At 48.9% G+C, this 7,500-nt stretch overlaps 1 non-coding gene across 1 annotated transcript; it reads left to right on the forward strand.

Annotated features, from left to right (window-relative positions):
* The first annotated feature begins 6,864 nt into the window (after nucleotides 1-6,864).
* On the forward strand, nucleotides 6,865-7,022 carry LOC125772750 (5.8S ribosomal RNA). Its single transcript, XR_007419610.1, has one exon. It is a non-coding gene; the product is annotated as a 5.8S ribosomal RNA (ribosomal RNA).
* Nucleotides 7,023-7,500: the final 478 nt, after the last annotated feature.

A 7,500-nucleotide genomic window follows, 5' to 3' on the forward strand; every position in this document is an offset into this window, starting at 1 on the left:
AACCAAACTGAACACGTATTGATGTCGGCTTTTCCTATCATTTGATGCCGCAGGTTGTTTAGGGACCGGAGCAACTTGCGGCCGAGACGGTCCCCGGGGGTTTCTTTCTCAAGGAGTGGAAACTATTAAGCAAGAGTTGTAGCAAGATACGATCCTCTGATGTGTCGTTGGCCGTTCATGCGGTATCGCCTGTCGATGAGATATCGATGGGCAGTGCCTTACTCTACCGACCTTCTAATTGAGAGTATTAATCAGGGATCGATGGTCAAACAAGACCAATGAGCGATAAACCAAACTGAACACGTATTGATGTCGGCTTTTCCTATCATTTGATGCCGCAGGTTGATTTAGGGAACCGGGAGCAGCTTGCGGCCGAGACGGTCCCCGGGGGTTTCTATTCTCCAAGGAGAAGAAACGATTAAGCAAAAGTTGTAGCAAGATACGATCCTCTGATGTGTCGTTGGCCGTTCAAGCGGTATCGGCCTGTCGATGAGATATCGATGGGCATGCCTTACTCTCCCGACTGATTACTGAGAGTTTAATCAGGGATCGATGGTCAAACAGACCAATGAGCGATAAACCAAACTGAACACATATTGATGTCGGCATTTCCTATCATTTGTACGCAGGTTGTTTAGGGACCGGAGCAGCTTGCGATCGGAGACGGTCCCCGGGGGTTTCTTTCTCTAAGGAGTGGAAACGATTAAGCAAAAGTCGTAGCAATAATCGATCACCTGATGTGTCGTTGGCCGTTCTTGCGGTATCGCCTGTCGATGAGATATCGATGGGCATGCCTTACTCTCCTGACTGTTTAATTGAGAGTTATAATCAGGGATCGATGGTCAAAAAGACCTATGAGCGATAAACCAAACTGAACACGTATTGATGTCGGCATTTCCTATCATTTGTCGCAGGTTGTTTGGGGACCGGAGCAGCTTGCGACCGAGACGGTCCCTTCCCGAAAGATGGTGAACCGAGTCGTCTGGCGTAAAAACCGACGACTCGAAAGGGCTTGACCCTTTCAAGGTGAGCGATAATCACATTCTACGCTCAGTTCGACAGCTACAAGGCAATCACTCGCTATGTTCAGAGCTAATACATGCAACATGCCGGCATTGTTTCCACCGACGCATGGATTCAAGACTGGTGCACTTATTAGTTAAACCGTTCGCCTCCGGGGTGTTTCGAGTTCAAGTCTGGATGAGGATTGATCTTGCTGGTAATAGCTTGAGCCCCTGAATAAGGGGTCGAAGCGTACATCTTGAGACCATGTACAACATATTACCAAATCGGCACCATGGGTTTCGGGTGCAAGTGATGTAACCGTGAAAGATGTTGAGCAGCCCAACATCGGTTTACCACCAAGATAATAGGAAGGCAGCGCTGTCGACTGGTCAGTCGTGTAAGAAGTGTGCATTATCGATCACAAATATATTGGTGATCTGTAGGTTGCGCATACACCATGCCCGGTGTAAAGTTGCCGTGGTCCCCCCCGGGGGGCTGCATCAAACCGTTCGCCACGCGAACTACCCAATGGAACGAACTCTATGCATTTAATAAGAAGAAGAGATGATAAATGAAACACGGTCGATTTAAGAGTTGAAAACGTTGAAATACCTATAAGCAAGTCTTAAGTTGGTGGTGACCGTTACGCCCCAACAAATTGGTGCCTTACCCTACACCAAAGAGCCATTCAACATGGTTCAAGTGAGCGATAATCACGCTCTACGCTCAGTATGACAGCTGCAAGGCAATCACTCGCTAAGTTCAGAGCTAATACATGCAACACGCCGGCATTGTTTCCACCGACGCATGGATTCAAGACTGGTGCACTTATTAGTTAAACCGTTCGCCTGCGGGTGTTTCGAGTTCAAGTCTGGATGAGGATTGTTCTTGCTGGTAATAGCTTGAGCCCCTGAATAAGGGGCCGAAGCGTACATCTTGAGAGTAAATGTACAACATATTACCAAATCGGCACCGTGGGTTCTGGTGCAAGTGATGTAACCATGAAAGATGTTGAGCAGCCCAACATCGGTTTACACACGCATAAGGGGTTTATTGTTATCTGTAGGTTGCGCATACACCATACCCGGTGTAAAGTGCCGTGGTCCCCCAGGGGGCTGCATCAAAACGTTCGCCATGCGAACTACCCAATGGAACGAACTCGATGTATTGAAAGAGATGAACAATTAATAGCGAGAATAGGGGCCCGGAAGCAATTCCGCGGCCCTACGGTCGATTCAAGAGTTGAAACGTTGTACAATCGTGGATAGCACCTAGTGCTAATATGGTGAGAGATAATGTGTGAGGAAATTTAGTTTCCTAAAGTTTAGTTAGTGGTTTCCGTTGTGCCCTAACAAACTTAAAGTTGGTGGTGACCGTTACACCCCAACAAATTGGTGCCTTACCCAACACCAAAGAGCCATTCCATATGGTTCTAGAGAGAGAGAGTTGTGTGGAAATTTATTTCCCACTAAGCGAGTGTGTGTCTGTAGTGGAACGAATTCTGGTTGATCCTACCAGTAATATACGCTTGTCTCAAAGGTTAAGCCATGCATGTCTAAGTACAAACATAAATGAATGTGAAACCGCATAAGGCTCAGTATAACAGCTATAATTCACAAGATCATCCTACCACTAGTTACTTGGATAACTGTGGAAAATCCAGAGCTAATACATGCAACATGCCGGGACTGTTGCCCTCGCGGGTAGCTGAACTGGTGCACTTATTAGTTAAACCAATCGCCTCCGGGCGGCTTGAGTTGAAGTCTGGATAAGGACGCAGATCGTATGGTCGCTTGTCGACTGACGACAGATCTTTCAAATGTCTGCCCTATCAACTATTGATGGTAGTGTAGAGGACTACCATGGTTGCGACGGGTAACGGGGAATCAGGGTTCGATTCCGGAGAGGGAGCCTGAGAAATGGCTACCACATCCAAGGAAGGCAGCAGGCGCGTAAATTACCCAATCCCAGTACGGGGAGGTAGTGACGAGAAATAACAATATGGACCTCTCTAACGATGGTCCATAATTGGAATGAGTTGAGTATAAATCCTTCAACAAGGATCAAGTGGAGGGCAAGTCTGGTGCCAGCAGCCGCGGTAATTCCAGCTCCACTAGCGTATATTAAAGTTGTTGCGGTTAAAACGTTCGAAGTTGATTGCCCGTCCAGACACGTGACCGCCACGGGCGCCCGGTTACACGCCGGGGCCGTTCGTGCGCGCGCTCACGGCTGCGACTCACAATGGTGTACTTGGGCGTTACTCTGTGAACGAGTACCGTGCTACCGGTTAACTCCGGCACGGGCTCCTCATGGTGCTCAAGATACTCACATTTACCTTGAACAAATTAGAGTGCTCAAAGCAGGCTAAGACAAAGCGTCCGGCCCCCCCGTGGGGTTGGCGTTGGCCGAGAATAATCTTGCATGGAATAATGGAATATGACCTCGGTTTATACGATTTCGTTGGTTTGTCAGAAACCTAGAGGTAATGATTAACAGAAGTAGTTGGGGGCATTGGTATTACGGCGCGAGAGGTGAAATTCGTAGACCGTCGTAGGACCAACTGAAGCGAAAGCGTTTGCCATGGATGCTTTCTTTAATCAAGAACGAAAGTTAGAGGATCGAAGGCGATTAGATACCGCCCTAGTTCTAACCGTAAACGATGCCAATTAGCAATTGGGAGACGCTACCCCTATTCGGTGCTCTCAGTCGCTTCCGGGAAACCAAAATCGGGTTCCGGGGGAAGTATGGTTGCAAAGTTGAAACTTAAAGGAATTGACGGAAGGGCACCACAAGAAGTGGAGCTTGCGGCTTAATTTGACTCAACACGGGAAAATTTACCAGGTCCAAACTTATCGAGGTAAGACAGATTGATAGCTCTTTCTCAAATTTAAGGGTAGTGGTGCATGGCCGTTCTTAGTTCGTGGAATGATTTGTCTGGTTAATTCCGATAACGAACGTGACTCAAACATGCTAACTAGAACGCTGTCAGCAGTGCGCCTCCGGGCGCACCTGACGTTACAGCCGGGCGGCGCCTTCACGGGCGGTCGTCGGCTACGTTTGCCCTGCTTAGCGGGACAACTTGTGTTTAGCAAGCTGAGAATGAGCGATAACAGGTCCGTGATGCCCTTAGATGTTCTGGGCTGCACGCGTGCTACAATGTGGGTCGCAGCGTGTTCTCGCCAATAGGCGCCCCCATTCCGAGAGGAACGGGAAATCACTAAAATGCCCATCTAGTCGGGATTGGGGACTGCAACGGTCCCCATGAACCTGGAATTTCTAGTAAGCACTAGTCATTAGCTAGTGCTGATTACGTCCCTGCCCTTTGTACACACCGCCCGTCGCTACTACCGATGGATTATTTAGTGAGGTTTCTGGAGGCTTACCTTCCGCGGTTCCTTCGTGAGCTGCAGCTGGCATGGCTGAAGTTGACCGAACTTGATGATTTAGAGGAAGTAAAAGTCGTAACAAGGTTTCCGTAGGTGAACCTGCGGAAGGATCATTACTGATGATCGTCCGCGAGTGACCAACCATGGGCTGCCTTCGGTGTAGCTCGGTCGCTCGCTTGCTATGTGTCAGAATTTGTTGAAAGCCAACTCGTTCGTTGTACACTTTGATGGGTGACCATCACTGTGTCTCCGTGCCGAGCTAGATCTCCCCTAGCCGTAAGGCACTTGAACGCCCCTTCGACGACGAGTTGCATGTGTGTGGTATGTGTCAGAATCTGGTGAAGCTTTCTGCATGTGATGTGCCTTGTGTGGATCCGTGGCCATTGCATTGTGTCTGGTGCTTAGATACCCAGACACTTAGAACGCTTGCGCGGAAAGCAAACTCGATCGTTGTACACTTTGATGGGTGACCATCACTGTGTCTCCGTGCCGTGCTAGATCCCCCCTAGCCGTAAGGCACTTTGAACGCCCCTTCGACGACGAGTTACAAGAGTGTGGTATGTGTCAGAATCTGGTGAAGCTTTCTGCATGTGATGTGCCTTGTGTGGATCCGTGGCCATTGCATTGTGTCTGGTGTGTAGGTACCCAGACACTTAGAACGCTTGCGCGGAAAGCAAACTCGATCGTTGTACACTTTGATGGGCAACCATCACTGTGTCTCCGTGCCGTGCTAGATCTCCCCTAGCCGTAAGGCACTTTGAACGCCCCTTCGACGACGAGTTACAAGAGTGTGGTATGTGTCATAATCTGGTGAAGCTTTCTGCATGTGATGTGCCTTGTGTGGATCCGTGGCCATTGCATTGTGTCTGGTGTGTAGGTACCCAGACACTTAAGCAAACTCGATCGTTGTACACTGTGATGGGCGAGCATCACTGTGTCTCCGTGCCGTGTAAGAGCTCCCCTGGCCATCAGGCACTTGAAAGGTCCTTCGACGACGAGTTACAATAGTGGTGTGTTAGATACGTCAGGTGATGGTATCTACTGTTGTGCAATACGTATCCGGCCACGGCACGGAACGAACGGGAACTGTGGTGCAGACATACAAAGAGTTAAGCCTATTAGTCATTAACTCTAAGGACGGGGCCATGGGGCGGTACGCAAAGGATACGGATGAGCGAGTATGCAGGCCCAATACTCAATAGCTCGATCCGATCCAAGCACATGAGTTGACTGCGGCGCCAGGTTAACCAATGTGCTAGATTCTATTTGGCCAGTAGAATCTTGTGTCTTATGCGATTTGATACCAAGACACCAGAACGAAAGTTAGTTGAAGAGTTATTAAACTCTTATGAAGTATGGTTGTGCAATCACAACTTATGACTTTAACCTATAAAGTGGATATGGACTTGCAATTATAACATGGAATCTCTACACACCCCATGAGCTCGATCCAATCCACGCACACGAGTTGCCTGAGTAGCGACAGGTATACCGATGTGCAATACGTATCCGGCCACGGCACGGAACGAACGGGAACTGTGGTGCAGACATACAAAGAGTTAAGCCTACTAGTCATTAACTCTAAGGACGGGGCCATGGGGCGGTACGCAAAGGATACGGATGAGCGAGTATGCAGGCCCAATACTCAATAGCTCGATCCGATCCAAGCACATGAGTTGACTGCGGCGCCAGGTTAACCAATGTGCTAGATTCTATTTGGCCAGTAGAATCTTGTGTCTTACGCGATTTGATACCAAGACACCAGAACGAAAGTTAGTTGAAGAGTGATTAAACTCTTATGAAGAATGGTTGTGCAATCACAACTTATGACTTTAACCTATAAAGTGGATATGGACTATCAATTATAACATGGGGCACACACCATGTTCTCGATCCAATCCACGCACACGAGTTGCCTGAGTAGCGACAGGTATACCGATGTGCAATACGTATCCGGCCATAGGCACGGAACGAACAGGAACTGTGGTGCAGACATACAAGGGCCATGGGGCGGTACGCAAAGGATACGGATGAGCGAGTATGCAGGCCCAATACTCAATAGCTCGATCCGATCCAAGCACATGAGTTGACTGCGGCGTCAGGTTAACCGATGTGCAATACGTATCCGGCCATAGGCACGGAACGAACAGGAACTGTGGTGCAGACATACAAGGGCCATGGGGCGGTACGCAAAGGATACGGATGAGCGAGTATGCAGGCCCAATACTCAATAGCTCGATCCGATCCAAGCACATGAGTTGACTGCGGCGCCAGGTTAACCGATGTGCTAAGAGAGTTGTTCCTGGGCCTTCAAAGTGACTTCAAAACTATCTTAGCGAATGGTGGCCATGGGCGTAGACATGAGCCACAAGTCACAAGGCCTGGGACTATTGGGTAATAAAGACAACTTAGTCAGAAAGTTAGTCTTTGGACGTACCACCGGGATTGTGTTACATTGGGAACCTTACTATAAAACCCTAGGCAGGGGATCACTCGGCTCATGGATCGATGAAGACCGCAGCTAAATGCGCGTCACAATGTGAACTGCAGGACACATGAACACCGATAAGTTGAACGCATATTGCGCGTCGGACGATTAAACCCGGCCGATGCACACATTCTTGAGTGCCTATCAATTCCTTGATATACAACAAACCAAACTTCAGGGTGGAGCGTGCCACAATAGAACACTATGGCGAGCAGCCCGTCTAGTGTCGTGGGGGAAACACGCTTCCACACTGTGCATAATGGCGTGCTCGGGACCTTTGTTGGGACCGCAGGGCGCTGAAAGTAAAGGGGTGAACCGCATAAATCGCACGCACGTAAACGCGCACACACACAAATAGAGTGAGACGTATCGTAGGATACCGCTAAGAGTACGTTGTGAAACATGGGGAAATTCAATCGAAAACCTCTTTGATGTCCAAGATTTCGTTGACCGTATCCGTCGTAATACTGGATCAACGTGCTTGGGGGAAAACGTCAAAGGGTTTTATAATAGTGGTGCATGATTAACCCATCGATGCCCGAGGGGAACATGTTGTCCAATACAATAGTGGTGCAGTTGGCTCGACATGCTCGGGGGGAGACATCGTGGGTCCAAGTCGAC

Source organism: Anopheles funestus, assembly GCF_943734845.2.
Source record: "Anopheles funestus chromosome X unlocalized genomic scaffold, idAnoFuneDA-416_04 X_unloc_105, whole genome shotgun sequence".
Lineage (NCBI taxonomy): Eukaryota > Metazoa > Arthropoda > Insecta > Diptera > Culicidae > Anopheles > Anopheles funestus.